Raw genomic sequence first — 15,704 nt, 5'->3', positions numbered from 1 at the left:
GTTGCATCTTTTCTTAGGTGTGAATATTCATAGAAAACACTTCTTGAATCTATAGGAAAAAACCACTGATAATGCAGTAATAAAGTTCCATGGGTCCTTTTTCCATTGCTCCTGCAGCTAACTCCGTTAGCTGCTTGTGAGCAAAGCCCACAGGTTCTCATTTTAAGCGATCTATCACTTGTCAGTGAAGCAAGCAGAAAATTATTGTAGCCTCCAATAATTCTCATATGTTAAATATATCAAGTATGAACATTTAAAGTACCTGTATTTCATGCTTCCAGTTGCTTCCATTATTCCTCTTGCAGTACCCTTTAAGTGTGTTCCTGAGTGATGTGCAAGGAAGCATTTTTTCAGGGGTATATGCATTCAGCCAAGACTTTTGTCTATACTACCACCATTGAGTGCCAATGAGTACCATCCCAAGTATGATCTTAGAATGGTAGAGTAAAATTTACTAGTCAGATGCCTTGCTTGTGAAATTATTAGCAAGAAACAAGTGGTAGACCAGAACTAACGTGCAATTTTTTTGCAGATTTCAAACAAGAGGGAAGTATTGAAAATACCAACTCAGTGTGAGTTGTGTTACATTTCATGTGCACAGTTTTGAAGTTTCGGAGCATAGTAGTACAGAGGAAACTTTCTTTTTGACTGACCACTGTTAGCTAGCAGGTCTTGTTCTAATCATTATTTGCTGTGATCATACATCACTTGAGTCAAACAAAATCCTTCAGTGAGTGTTGATAGAGGAAGAAGGGTAGAAATAACAAGTTTGACTTCTGTGGTGGGAGAGTTCCATGACTGGTTATAATAAAGTGTATTTCCAGAACTGTTTGAGGAAGAATCCTGCAAGGTTTTATTTTCAGTGTTAGAAAATGAGTACTGGGTGTTTCATTGTTACTTTTTTGCCTTTTCCCAAATCAGCTTCATTAATATGCAACCATTAATCAATTTTACTGCTGCTGAAGTCTGGCATTCTGAATCAATTCACAGTTGTGATTACGAATCTCAAATTCCAAAAATACATTGGCTCACGTAGAGCTATCTTTTACTTTGTTCAGTAACACAAAAAGAAAACGGGTGTAGCTAGGGAGTAATTAATTGTATTCACGTACCCCTTCCACCTCATAGTGAAGTTGTACATGTGATAGAAAGGAATTAAGAAAACAGTTACTCAAATTTTATCAGTTTTTCCCTTCAACTCCTGTCCCCTGTTGTGGGCTAACCCCAGCCAGCAGCTAAGCTCCACACAGCTGCTCGCTCACTGTCCTACAGGGGACGGGGGAGAGAATCGGAAGAGTAGAAGTGAGAAAACTCGTGGGTCGAGATAAAGGCAGTTTAATACGTAAAGCAAAAGCTGCGCATGCAAGCAAAGCAAAAGAAGGAATTAATTCACTCCTTCCCCTCGGCAGGCAGCTGTTCAGCCATCACCAGGAAAGCAGGGCTCCATCATGCATAATGGTTACCTGGGAAGACAAATACCAAAACTGACCATTTCCTGCCTCCTCCTTTCCTTCAGCCCTTTGTTGCTGAGCACGGTGTTAGGTGGCATGGGCTATTGCACTGAGGTTATCTGCATGGTTGTGCCGCCTCCCAAACTCTTGCACACCCCCAGCTGATTGGGGGGGGGAGGGGAGCAGGGCAGAGGTAGTGAGAAGCAGGGGCGGTCTTCATGCTGTGCAGGCACACTTCAGCAACAGCTACAACATTAGTTTGTTTTCAGCATTGTTTTGGTCACAAACCTAAGGCACAGCACTGTACCAGCTACTGTGAGAAAATTAACTCCACCCCAGGCAGAGCCAGTACACCTGTCCTGTCCACATCGGTGACTCCCCTTACCACATTGTTTCAAAGCTTCACCTATCAACTCTTCTTCAGTTACGTTTTCTTCCGGCAAGGCTTAGAAATCATGATTCCTTGAAAATGTGAGATGCCAGGAAGAAACGGGCAGTACTGCACACCACCTCCACTGCTCTGCTTTTGGGTGTCCTGACCAGGAGCTGTGGAGGAGGCAGAGGAGGAAGGGCTCTGTGCAGGCAATGCTGCAACGGGAGGGAAGAAGAGCGGTGATTGTGCCCTGCGGATGGTACGTGGGGTCGGTGCGCAGCAGCTGGGAGCTTACGGTCAGTAACGCCGGACAGATGTTCAGCATGATGTGCTGGTAGCGTCCAAGGGTGTGTGAGCTGAGACCTGGTGTGTTGGTTTGGGGCTTTTTTTTCTTCCAAGGGCAGGTTTTGACTGTAAACTGCTGCCTAATTCAGTAGCCTCTAGGAACACGGGACAATTTATTTTAAAAATTGTGAAATCCTGTGGTTTTGCTGATCTGACTTACGGAAATAAAGGTTTTATGCTCTGTATATAAATATTTTTTGATGTTCAACCTGATCGTAGTATGGAAAGTCTGAAGCGTGGTGATGGAACTTTGATAAAATTGTAAGAAAAGGAAGTCTTTCTTTCAGAGGCTTGTACTTCTGCTCTTCAAGATAACAAATGTATAGCAGTAACATTGTCAATAATCGTTGCATAGAGGCAATTGGAGGGCAAATGACTTTCATCACAGCATGCAGCATGCAACGGCAAGTATTAAACCAAATTAACAAAACCAGTGCAGCTCAAACCGGTACACTTTCACAGCAGGAGTAATTGAATTTGTGCTTTGACAGAACAGTGGGAATACCAGTACTGTGATGTTGCACTGTGGTCTGCCTCTGGTCAAACAAAACAGAGCAAACGTGTCTGAATAATGATAAGGTTGTGGGAGGCAAACACTGATATTCAGATTAATCATGGTGTGTTTGTAACCATTGGGAAATGAAGGCCTTGCCTAATCGTGTATTTGGGGCTGAGGGCCACGGGCCCCACGGTCCCTCCAAGTACCGCTCTGTTACTCGAGGGAAAATGCGAGGTTCGCCACTGGAGGGCAACATAGGCGTGTCGCTGCCTTGGCAGACTGCATCCAGATTTTTTTAGACGTGAGCTGAAGTAGCCCGGCCAGGCCTTTCCCAGAATCACTGACATGGCACACGTATGTCATCAGCAAGATCTGAATCTTTCCCAATTCCCCTCAAGGGCTCAGTTACTTGAGCTAGTTGCACGTCTGGTCCCACGTGCCCTTTTAAATCCAAGTTTTCACATCTTCCTAGGACCTGGCCCTGTCTCTCTGTCCCGCTCGCTCTAGTTCCCCTGTTAGCAGCCGGCTTTTCCCAGCCTCGTTGCTCAGTCTCTCCTGCTGCGTTCCCAGGCCTGGGCTCCTTTCCTTCTCCGATCTCTCGCATCTCCACGCTGACGCGGCGTTCGTCTGCGCGGGCGCGCGATGCAAGGCTGCCAGGAGCGCCGCATGCAGATTCCTCTCCGTCCCTCCCGGTCACACCCGGCCAGCAGCAGCTGCGGGGTCCTGTGCACCCAGGGCTGGGCTTCTGACTTTGGGTGTGCCGCAGTGATTCAGAGAAATCAGGTCCAAGTGGATTTTTTTCAGGAATACGGTTAAGCAGAGCTGTGAAACAACATTCTTGTTTCTCTACAAACTGACACTTTTTAGTACAAACATATTTTTCTTTTGCTTAGAAAAAAAAAAAACAAACCTGCTCTTTGATCATTTCTGACTGTGTTCTGCGTGGGGAAAGACACCTCATAAAGTGAGCAGTTCCTGTCCAAACGATCCAATCTGACAAGCTCACAGGCAACCACATATAGGGTCTTAAGTGGAACAAGTCAAGCAGCCTTGCTAACATGTGGGTCTGCTAGCTCTCTCTGTAATATCAAGACACCTGGATATCAGGATAGCTAGACCCAGACCTACCTACAGTAGGCTGACTGGCTCCAGAACCTGCCCGGGCTGTATGTCTTTATGCTAAGGCTGTACTGAAGAGAGGGCACCGTGGGAGCTGCTCTCCTCTGTGGCAGCATGGCATGACCATCCCTTGCACTGCTAAAAATTGCTGTTATATTGGCCGTGGGCATGGTTATTACACCCCCCCGGACTCTTACCATCATCCAAGGAGGGATGATTCAGTTGGGAGGTTTGGTCCGGGAGACCGGCCTTGTTTGTCCTCCCTGCACAGAAGTACCTCTCCATTTCACGTCTTGGAGGGTTTCCCAGGAACTCTCTGCCAGGGAACATTTCTCACCGTGTTAAAGAGCCAATTAAGCGGGCTGACAGTGTTTGCTTTGTAAACAGCTCATCTCTGTGATATGAGAGAGACAGTTTGCTAAACTCAAATGACTGAGAGGTAAAGTTTTAGTACGTTCACTGTAGAATGTGGACCCTGCGATACCCGCCTGGTGTACATGCACTAGAACCTGCATCCTCATGAGATTCCTCCCTGAGCAATTTGGGATCAGTAATTGCATTACGGTGAGGCTCCTGCCCCGCAGCACTGAACAGCAGCAGCATGGGCACTGAGAGAACCCGGTCTCTGCCAGCTCTACGGTGCCTGGGTGCTCACTGAACATGGGACACTGCTGTCAAGACCCTGAGTGTGCTCCCCTTGCTCCACCCCAGGTGTTTGGCCACCTGTGCGCAAGGCCAGCTCTGGCACGGCACACCTGTGTCACCTTGAATCAGACTGCTGGGGAAAGTGCTGGGGGTGAGAAAGAGCTGGGAGAAGCGCTCCCACTTTTGCTCCAGAGCTGCATTTTAGCTCAGGCCCATGCCCTTGCTCCTTGCCTGAGCTATGTTTCAGCTATGCCTGTGTCTTGCTGATACTCGTGCCGGTTTGACTTCCTTCCTGGCTTGTCCTTAGTCTTGCCTTGTCAAGTTGGACTTGCCTGGTGATCTTGACTCTTCACTGACTCTGGTAACCATGGCTGGACCTGCCCTGCTTTTCTTGCTCGGGTACCATGATGTCAAGGAGCTCTGGAGGAGAACGGTGGCCCAAAGTTGTTTGGAAGGAGCACCTCGGAAGGGCATTGCAGGAATCCTTACACTTCAGGATGGGCAGTGGAAAGACAGCTCTCCTGCAGTGTACAAGCAAGAAGGGCTGTGCAAGCAAAGGTGGAGTGAGCAAAGGAAAGCTGGGGAACCTCAAGGAAATCAGCACAATCTGATCACTTGCTTACAGTGAATGCTGGGCACTTCGGACTTTAGTCAGAGAAAGAAGAATAAAATATTAGAATTAGGAAAAGAGATGTCAGTGTGAGTAATGTTATCAAGGATTGCTGAAAGCATCAGCTCTGTGGGATGAGGTACTACCATAAGCCTGCTCTCCCTCTCAGAAAAGTCAAGCAGCTGAGTAGCACAGGTTTATAAATGCTTGGTGTGGATTCCAACTGTTTTTCTGTTTGCAGGAGGGCCCATAATGGGATACAGTGTTTTCTGCCAACAGGAAAAGATCAGAACTACATGAGCTTCATTGTCAAAGTATCCCAATGCAGAGGCTAAAGACAGAGCAGCAACGAGGAACTTCAAAATGCTAAGAGTGAACTAAGATGCTGGACTTGGTTACTCCTCTGTACTGTGGTCATATCTCAGGGATTCCCATTCTACTTGGCTGGAGCTTCACTTCTTCTCTGCCTCCATCCAAATCAAGGGAGATTTCTTTTTTCCTTCTCAGCACCAACTGGCTGTGCTGCCAAGGACTATATATTACCTTCCCTGAACTCCAGCATGTAGTTTGGTTCTCAAATCCATGGGGGAAAAAACTATCAAGGACCACTAAATTTAAATTTTCCATCTATCTGCAGGTTCCTCTTAAGTCAAAATCTGCTGAAAGTTGGAAAGTGTCTTTGAGGAATGATCACCATATATTTGCCCTGTTATTATCTTTATTTTTTTAAGAGACAGTATTATATTAGGCCTTCAGTCTGATGTGGTACAGGCACTCTTATTATCTAATACAGCTATGTTGAGGCAAGCTTTCCAAACTTTGTGTTATAGATAAAACTAGCTGATTTAAAGAACAAGGAATAACTTGCTAACACTTGTGAACTGGCAGAAGATTGTTTCTGATTCTCATAAGGCAGTTGTCAAAATGTGCTGGGTTTGGCTGGGGTAGAGTTAATTTTATTCACAGTAGCTATTATGGGGCTATGTTTTGGATTTGTGCTGAAAATAGCGTTGATAATTCAGGGATGTTTTAGTTATTGCTGAGCCGTGCTTACACAGAGTCAAGGCCTTCTCTGCTCCTCACCCCACCCCACCAGCGAGCAGGCTGGGGGTGCACAAGAAGTTGGGAGGGGACACAGCTGGGACAGCTGACCCCAACTGACCAAAGGGATATTCCATACCATGTGATGTCGTGCTCAGTATATAAAGCCGGGGGAAGAAAAAGGAAGGGGGGGACATTTGGAGTGATGGTGTTTTGTCTTCCCAAGTAACTGGTGTGCATAATGGAGGCCTGCTTTCAGGCTCCAGGATGGCTGAACACCTGCCTGCTGATGGGAAGTAGTGAATGAATTCCTTGTTTTGCTTTGCTCGTACATGCGGCTTTTGCTTTACTTATTTAACTGTCTTTATCTTGACCCAGAAGTTTTCTTACTTTTCTGATTATGATTCTCTCCCCCACCCCACTGGGGTAGGGAGTGAGTGAGTGGCTGTGTGGTGCTTAGTTGCTGGCTGGGGTTAAACCACAGCAGTCCTTTTTGGCACCCAACATGGGGCATGAAGGGTTCAAGATAATGACAGGTTTGATTGGAATGTGCTAGATCAAATTTATAGCTGTTATTGCTGTTTAGCTATTGGCAGGCTCCTGTGCTTGCCGTGGGGCTTGCTTGCCTTACCGTACGTTAGAGTCTAGTGCTCGTTAGTGGCTGCTTTTGCTTTTGCTGCTTGCTGCAGTGCTGTACCACTCATCACCTTACTCTGCTGTGCCTGGGAACACTTTGATAACAGCAATGGCCATGCGCCTGGGCTGGCAGATGGCCAGGGCATCGCTGCTGTTTCTGTGCTGCTGTACTGGACAGGCTGGAACTCCAGTGTGAACTTGAGTCGAAGTGACTGTGACCTGTGGATGAGTCCACGTGGAAGCAGGACACCCCAAAGCGTTGGTGGCCATGGATAAGCCCATGCCATAGCAGGTACATCTCGAAGCATCTGTGGCCATGGTTATGTCTGCGCTGCAGCAGGTGTATCTCTGAAGGCATTGTGGCCCATGCAGAAGGCCACGCTGGAACAGGTGCACCTCAAAGCGACTGTGGCTGTGGATAAGTCCATGCTGCAGCAGGTACACCTTGAAGCAGCAGTGGCTGTGCATGAGGTCATGCTGGAGCACCTGAAAGCATGTGGCCATGGATAAGCCCACGACAGAGCAGGTACTCCCCTGGAGGGACTGCAGCCATGGGTAAGGCTGTGTTGTAGCAGGTTTACTTCTGAAGGGACTGTGGCTGCGGGTAAGGCTACGCTGGAGCAGGTATATCTCTGAAGGGATTATGGCCCATGGAGAAGGCCACACTGGAATAGGTGCACCTCAAAGTGACTGTGGCTGTGGATAAGTCTATCCTGCAGCAGGCAGACCCCTGGAAAGACTGTGGCTCATAAACAAGATGTCACTTGGAGCAGGTATACCCCTAAGGGACTGCAGTCTGTGATAAGTCCAAGCTGGAGCAGGGGCAAGGGAAGGAGTTCATTGCGATGTTAAACCCTATGGTCTGTCCCAAAGGGACCAGGGGTGGAGATTGTAATGGAAATACCTTTAAATTGTTGTAACCCATGATTTGAGTTGCATGTTATAGGAATTACTACAGCAGGAACCACCTGAACCAATGGAGGAGAAGCCTTACAAGAAGCAATGTGAGTGCAGCAGTGACCTAACCTGAGCTGACTTTGGTGCCCAGTAACTCCACTCAACACACCACCTCTCCTGTCCTGAGTGACCACCATAACAGATGGAGCCCAAAGTCATGGACTAAATGAACTCAGTGGACATTTATGGACATTTTACAGGGGTGGTCCATAGACTAGGAGAATGATACCTGTGTATTGTATCAAAGGATGGGAAGGGGAAGGGTGGTTAATGAGGATGTATTGGACAGTGTGGGACCTGAGCATGACGTAAGTGGTATGGAATAAGGGGTAGAGAATGTGCTGGTTTTGGCTGGGGCAGAGTTGATTATCTTCCTGTGCATAGGGGCAACTGATACCGGCATGGGTTGGTTCTTGGGTCCAGCTAGAGTGCCTGTTGCCAGTATTGGAGTAGCCACAGTGCCTGTTGCCAGGGTATGTAGCTGCCTGATTTTTAAAGAGGCTTTTAAATGTACCTCTTTTCCTGGCATATAGTCCAAAGTTACAGGAAGAGTACATTCTTCCCATACCCTAATTTCTGGCAGAAAAAAAATATTGTTTTATATTTGGGTCAATATGGTACTACTTCAATAAGCAAAAATGCTTTCACTCATTAAAATTTACAGAGGTGCCACTGAAGCAGCATTGCTTTCCTTCTTTAAATCTTTTTATTAGTTGAATATTAAATGAACAGTCTTGAAATTCACATTTAATTTTAAATGGTTTGTTTTTAAAAGAAAAAAATATAACACAAATATTTTAAAGTGTGGTTTGAATTTAAAGATTTTGTGATTTCTGATACAGCATAGTGCCTTTTTACACCCTGCAAAGAAAAACATCTGTTTCTCTAAAACTTCTAAGTAACCAAGCTGATTCCTCAAAAATATCATTTATTTTTTCACTCCAGATCAGGAGGGAGTGGTTTCCCTGCTGGCACAAACAGAGCCCATGTACACAGGGGACTATCTAGTGTCACCTCAGCTGCTCTGATCTCAGGGCATCAGGGCCTCAGACTGTCTCAGTTTCAAGAAGCTGCTTTGATTTATGTGCCTTATGGCACCTATTTCTCAGAGTATCGTAAAAAGCCTGTCCAACATTAAAATTGCTGAGTTCCCGCTCTCTAACTGGACTGTCTCATGGTGAACTTCTCTGCCAGCTGCTCATATTCATCACTCAGTGACCGTTCCCATCACCCAGCTCGCAAGTGAAAAGCCCTCTGCAATCTCCTGACCTTTCTCCCACGCGTACACTACTGACTCCTCTGCTGCCTACTGCCAGGTACGTGTCCCCGTAACCCACTGGCAGGAGCTGATGGTCCTTACACTCGGCTGGGTTTTCCAGTGAACACAGAACTTCTCCAAGGACCCTTGAACCATCTCTTGATGTGCTCGCCCCAGTTGGTTGTCAATTCTGCCTGCTCTCTGCCACTGTTTGAATTTGAGTCTTGGTCTGAGCTGACATTAGCTGGTTTCCTGTTTTTCACATCCAGCTACTGTGCTGGCTGGCATTTTCCAAGTGCCTTGGACTAGACGGTTAGATATGAGGTCTTCTCATTAACACGTCTCTTGTAATTGGAAGAAGGCCAAAGGCTGGGAAAGGCAAGTTTCCAGCACTGCCTTTGATTTAAGGGCAGCACTAATAGGTAAGGTTAAGTGAGTGCGAGTGTTAGTGACTGGGAATGAGCTCAGAGGGACAGAAGGTGATGTGTGGTGAGCGCTGGGGAAGCAGGAGTGACTGAAATGACTGAAAACCCACTTAGGAAAGATCCTTTGCTGAGTAACTTTGGCACAAGGTTGCAATGGCATATCCTCTTAATACTTGTTGCACTGCCTCGCTTTTCAGCTATGCTGACTCACACCCTAAGAAAAGCTACTGCTGTAAATCCCATGGGAGCTCCACTTCTGACTCCTCAGGATCTGGGTCGGGTTCTCTTTCTGTCCTCTTCATGCTGAGACCATGTGAGTGCCCAAGAGATGGACAGATGAGCACAGCCTTGTCTTCTCTTCCTTGACAAAGAAACTTTGCAGCAATTTCTTCTCTTTTGCTAATACAAAAAGTATGTACCCTCCAGCTCCTGCTTGTTTAGGAAGAGCAGAGCACAGAAGCAGAGATGTGCCTTTTTCAAAACTGAGCACTGACTATTATTGCTTTTCAGTAGAAGTGCAGAAGCTAACAGGGCCAACAAAGTTCAGTGGATGCTTAGGAGTCATTTCATTTCTTGGCTGCAACTAAGCATGGGAGAAGATGAAACTCAGTTCTGGAGGGAGCAGTTTAGAGCTGGTGGAAAACAGGTCATGTTACTAAGTCCCAGGCAAATCTGGATTCCTGCGGCAGGGGTTAGAGGGTATGGGTGTTTGAATCCTTGGCATGCTCCCAGCGCTGGAAGCTTCAGCTACTGCTACGCAGCAGTGTGAGCATCTGAGGGACTGAGATGTGGTAATGAGAATCCCTGTAGTGAAACAATCCCTTTAAGGTATTGCAAAAGCCAGATGCCACTTTGCTTCAAGAAATTGCTCTGCGGATGAGGCAGAATGGGGACAGGACCTTTGCACCCAGCAGTAGTGCAGTGTGGAATTATAATCCTTACCTCCAAGCCTGAGATGTAGGCTCTGCTCCAGGTCATTAAAGGAAGACAGGCTAGCTCCTATGAGGGTTTAAGTAGTGCCACAGATGAGGTAGCAGAGGTCTTGTTGAGTGCACAGAGGTCATTCAGTGGCTCTGGTGCCCTGATTGTCCAAATCAGAGACCTGGTCCTGTTGGCTTCTGGTTTATGTGCCAGGATTTCTGTGAAAGACAGGACCTGAGTGACCAGTAGCAGTGCACGCCCAGGCTGTGCTCCATCGTGGAACAGGAATACAGAAAGGGTGGGAAGGAAATCATTTACACATATCCCAGTTTACATGCTGCGGAAGTTTTCTAGCCCCTAATCCATGCATGTTGAATTTATCTTGTGTAGAGTTTACTCACTGACTGAAAATGTGTACATTTATCCTCTCTGTGTACTAACATAACTGAATCTCATGGAGAAGCTGCAGGCCTGAAAAAGTACATTTGAGAAGGCTATAAAGCCCTTTCTCAGGAACTATTCACAGCTATTCCCTAACCATTAGCCAACTCAACGGCACTATAAGGAAAGAAAATGTGGGGATGTGAAGACAATCCAATTGATTCCTCAGCTCTGAGGCTGAGACATCTGTCTCAAGACATGTATTGGCTGATTTTCTGTTCTTAAATGCTTCTTTTCAGACCCAGGACACAGACAAGAAATTATCTTCTTTAGTGACCGCCCATACATGACTGGTGTGTTAGTGCTTGCCTGACAAGCTATACCGAAGGGTGAATTTCAGTCTTTTAATCTAAGGAATATGAGTCTACATAAGCTCTTCCCTTGTCTGCAGGCTGACAGGCCCTTGGTTCCTAATTGCAACAAAATTCATCTGGCAATGAAATGGTGAGCAGATTTATCACTGAAGTAAATACACTTTCAAATCACAAAGACAATGAAGCTAAGGCTAATGAGGGAGATTTGCAAAGCAACAGCTTTGTGAATGAGCTGGGAAATTTCTGCCAGCATCCCATGAGACCCTGGAATAAAGGGAAGAGCCAGAAAAGGAGCTGAACACTATCCATCCTAAAGTGAGCCTGCTTTGCAAATGGTCTGTTTTTCCTCTTGGTAAGGACAGGTTCCTCACCTCTAGCAAAGAGTTTCCCATTTCTCTTTCTTTTTCTTTACCATCCTCTGATTAGGATTACTTATGGGAAAATAGTGATTTCCCCATGCCATTGTGCTCAGACCTTAAGAACAAGCTGAAAGTTTAGAAGCAGAGATGTGAAATCCAACCTAATCCAACCTGAGCATTGGTCCTGACCTGCTACTCTCCCCTGCATAATTGTAACACGTGGATGCTACCCAGCCATTGTCCGCTACCAAGCCAAAAACAGTCCCAAGAGCCACTGAAGAATAACAAAATCTATATCAGACCTTGGCAAAATGAGTAGCTGTGGCGAAAAACCATGAACACAGGAAACAGGACCTGGGTCCATACAGGCATTATTGCCCCTGCTTTCCCCAGCAGTAGGAATTTAGAGCCTATATGGATTGTGGTGAGGTATGCACTTCACATTGCTGATATAAGATCCAAACTGCATGACTATAGGCTGGTCTATTTTAATTGAGACAAGAGAAATGAATCATTAAGTGACCCAGAAAGGAACTACCAGAGCTGTTCAGAGGAAATTGTGTTGACTAAACAGAGAGGTATCAGTTTTGGTGCCTTTCTTTCATTGGGAATGCAACTCCAGCAACAGAAATGCCCCAAATATTTTGCTTCTGTGGAAATACCATGTGGGGTTGTGCAGATAGATATCTTTGTTAGACTTTATGAATTATCAGCCAACCAGCCCAGCAAAAATTATTGCAGCTACAGCAAAATGCTAATGTCTTTGAATGAGACCAATTTAAACTTTCATGTCAATCTTTCTATAGTGATTTGGTCTGTGACAAGAGATATGGAATTTAAGTTGCAAGTATGAAACTCAGGCTTGTCTTAGTTATAACTGTTGTGTAGCTGGGTGGCAGGGCTTTGTCTGTATCCACACCTAGCATACTTAAACCATTAATTCCCCTGGTGGTCCACAAATTCCCCAGCTATTCAGCTGCATAGATGGGGCAATGGACTAATCTGAGACAGTGGACCAACTTGAGACCAAGCAATTGACTGAACTCCTAGCCACCTTCACAATTAAGTGTTTGACTAATTGTTGCAGGAGTCTCCAGATGGGAATTTTGGACTGCCCTGGAGATCCCACCAGGCAGCTCCTGCTGTGCCCAGACCAACTGATAACGTTTCAGTGTCTAGATTAACATCCTGGGTGGACAATATGGCCATCTCAGAGACTTCCGGGGGGGGTCTGATATAACACTGATTAAACTGTTCTTAGCAACTTAACTTCCACAGCTGTGAGACTCATTACAGCTCTCTATGGGAAGATGCTAATGCCAGGTCTCTTATGGATGAGCTCTGAGGAGGGTTACAGTCTGCTGCTGGACTGAGGTGGTGAAACACAGAAAGCCCTATTGAAATTCTTCGTATGTTGGCTGAAATCACATAGTAGTGAGAGCAAACAAGAAATATTGGTTCTGAACTCTGGAGGCAGTGGGGTGTTGGCACACACAACAGGAAAGCAATGGTGACCTCAATGCAGGCAGAGCAAGTAGTCCAGTGAATTGTAAAGTGAAGACAAGGTGGAAGGAAGTCAAACCTTTTGTTTCAAAGAATACAGTCCCAAGCTGAAGTCCAAGGTGTGGGAGCTAATGGTAAGAAGGGAAGGGGCGGAAAGGAAAATGACAACTCAGGGTCAGGACTTCTGATTCTTTGTCTAATTCTGGAAAAGCAGTGATATATCTGCTGGTTAAGGAGACCTGAAGTCAGGATTACAGGACACTGTTCCCAGATCTTGCCTGCTAGGTGACCTGAGTTACAGCTCAGGACTTTGCTCTGTATCCAAATTTCTCATCAGTAAGGTTTCCACCCATTGAACCAAACTGATTTTTAGTGGTGGATAGCCAGTTACCTTCCCCCCTTGAGGTCCCATCATTCCTTTGGCCAGTGCCGCCTGGCAGCCCTCACATACCACGTGCCATAAACTCATCTCTCTCCCACAGTGATGGAAGGAAAGGAAAGGACAGGAGCATACTGTTACAGCCAGGTCTCTGCCAGCCCTATCCAATTCCTGACATGCCCTTGTGGAGCTAGGAACCAGTGGGAGGGTGGCTGGCTGCTGAGGGGCAGGGCAGAATCGCTGCCTATTGTGGCTCCCACTTAATCCCCAGATTTCCATTATGGAGCAGTACAGAAGAGACCAACCAGTTCAGCAACTCCTGGGGTAGCCCAGCAACAGTAAACTCAAACAGAGATTGCCAATGGCTACCTTCAAAGACATGCAGAGAGTCACCAGGAGGTCCACCTTCCCTCTGCCCTAACCTCCTCCAGCACTGGGAATAGAAGCCACCCAACCTGCGTGCTGAAGTCTACTTCTACCCTGCTACTAGCAGTACCCATCCAGCATCTGCTCTTTGTGCAAGTATTATGTTTCTAGCTAAGTGATAAACAGTCCCGGTGGCATAAAGGTGCTGCAGTCTTCCCTGAAATACTATGAGCAGTCTGGGTATGAGGGAGGGGAACCTGAGGACATAAGCGCATGCCTCTTCTTGCTAGAGCTCCCCAGGTCAGTGGTGCAAGGAAATGAACTGATTTGAATGAGTCATGAGTGAAAGAGAGTAGCACCTCTCCCAGCTGGGTGAAAGGAGCCATTGAGCTGTACCCTGAGCACCCTGCATTGCCTCTTGACAGCATAAACTCTTCCAGGGTTTTCTATGTGTCATGGTTTAACCCCAGCCGGCAACTAAGCACCACACAGCCGCTTGCTCACTCCCCCTCAGTGGGACGGGGGAGAGAATTGGTAGGGTAAAAGTGAGAAAACTTGTGGGTTGAGATAAAAGCAGTTTAATAGGTAAAGCAAAAGCTGCACATGCAAGAAAAGCAAAACAAGGAATTCATTCACTACTTCCCATCAGCAGGCAGGTGTTCAGGCATCTCCAGGAAAGCAGGGCTCCATTATGCGTACCAGGTACTTGGGAAGACAAAACATCATCACTCCGAATGTCCCCCCCTTCCTTTTTCTTCCCCCAGCTTTATATACTGAGCATGACATCACATGGTATGGAATTTCCCTTTGGTCAGTTGGGGTCAGCTGGTCCAGCTGTGTCCCCTCACAACTTCTTGTGCACCCCCAGCCTGCTCGCTGGTGGGGTGGGGTGGGAAGTAGAAAAGACCTTGACTCTGTGTAAGCACGGCTCAGCAATAACTGAAACATCCCTGAATTATCAACACTGTTTTCAGCACAAATCCAAAACATAGCCCCATAATAGCTACTATGAAGAAAATTAACTCTACCCCAGCCAAAACCAGCACAGTATCAAGGGATACTTCTTTTGCAGCAGGATGAGCCTCATGAAGGTGAAATAGCGCATGGGCAAGTGATACAGAAACAGGCCTGAAGGAGTGAGAAAGATGAAGCAAAGAGCAAGAAAGAGAGAGAAAAGAAACAGTACCACACAAGCAAGATCCCTCAAAGCTCCTCAGGAGCTGAAGGAGGAAAGAAGTCCCTGGTAAGTGCCTTTCCACAGCATGAGGGAGGTTAGTCCATAGCAGCATGAGTACTGTAATGTTACCAAAGCCTCATGTGCGTGGAGCAGCTCTCACCACCCAGCTAGGGTAACCTATACCCTTGACCATAGCACAGGTATGGCTGCCGTACTTCCACGATACCCATGTGGCTGTATGCAATAACATTATGAGTCCTACGCTAGGACAGTCTTGTGTCTGTCTGTGGTCAGTCAGATCCATCACATAAATCTGCTATAGAGTGGAATTCCTGCGCTCAGTCTGTATTGACCAGTCCAAAGGTATGGAGGTTTACCATCTGTTCATCCTGCTCAGTTTCAGGGATTTGGGCATGTAAGCATATCCACACTCATGAGCCTCGGGGAATTGACCTGTGGGTGACACAGGGCTTAGCATATCATAAAAGTACAAGCAGTTAAATGTGTTTTGGTTCCTACCAAGAGGGCTGAGCAGCCAGAAGTTATCCAGTAGCTTCAGAGAGGGATGCAAGCTAAAGCAGAGAGAGGATCTGCAGAAGGAATTGTCAGGAGTTAAGCCTGCCCAGGATGCCCCTGGGGAAGATGATTATGAGTTAGCTCTGCATTTGGCAATCTCTGCAAGATTTACTGTCCTGAAGAGGAAGATGAAATAATTTCTCAAGGCAGAGTGTCAGCTGCAACAACTGTTAATGGCAGAACGAGGGGATGTGAAAGCTGTCGCTTTTTCCCTACCTGGCTTTGGACAGAGCAGATTCAGTGGATGTCAGCCAACGTCCGCACATTGCTGTCCTTGCTCTGCTTGCATCTCCTAGTCAGCCAGTGGAA

The sequence above is a fragment of the Pelecanus crispus genome, chromosome 2 (assembly GCF_030463565.1).
Source record: "Pelecanus crispus isolate bPelCri1 chromosome 2, bPelCri1.pri, whole genome shotgun sequence".
NCBI classification, from domain to species: Eukaryota; Metazoa; Chordata; class Aves; order Pelecaniformes; family Pelecanidae; genus Pelecanus; species Pelecanus crispus.
Note: the sequence above shows the minus strand (reverse complement) of the source record.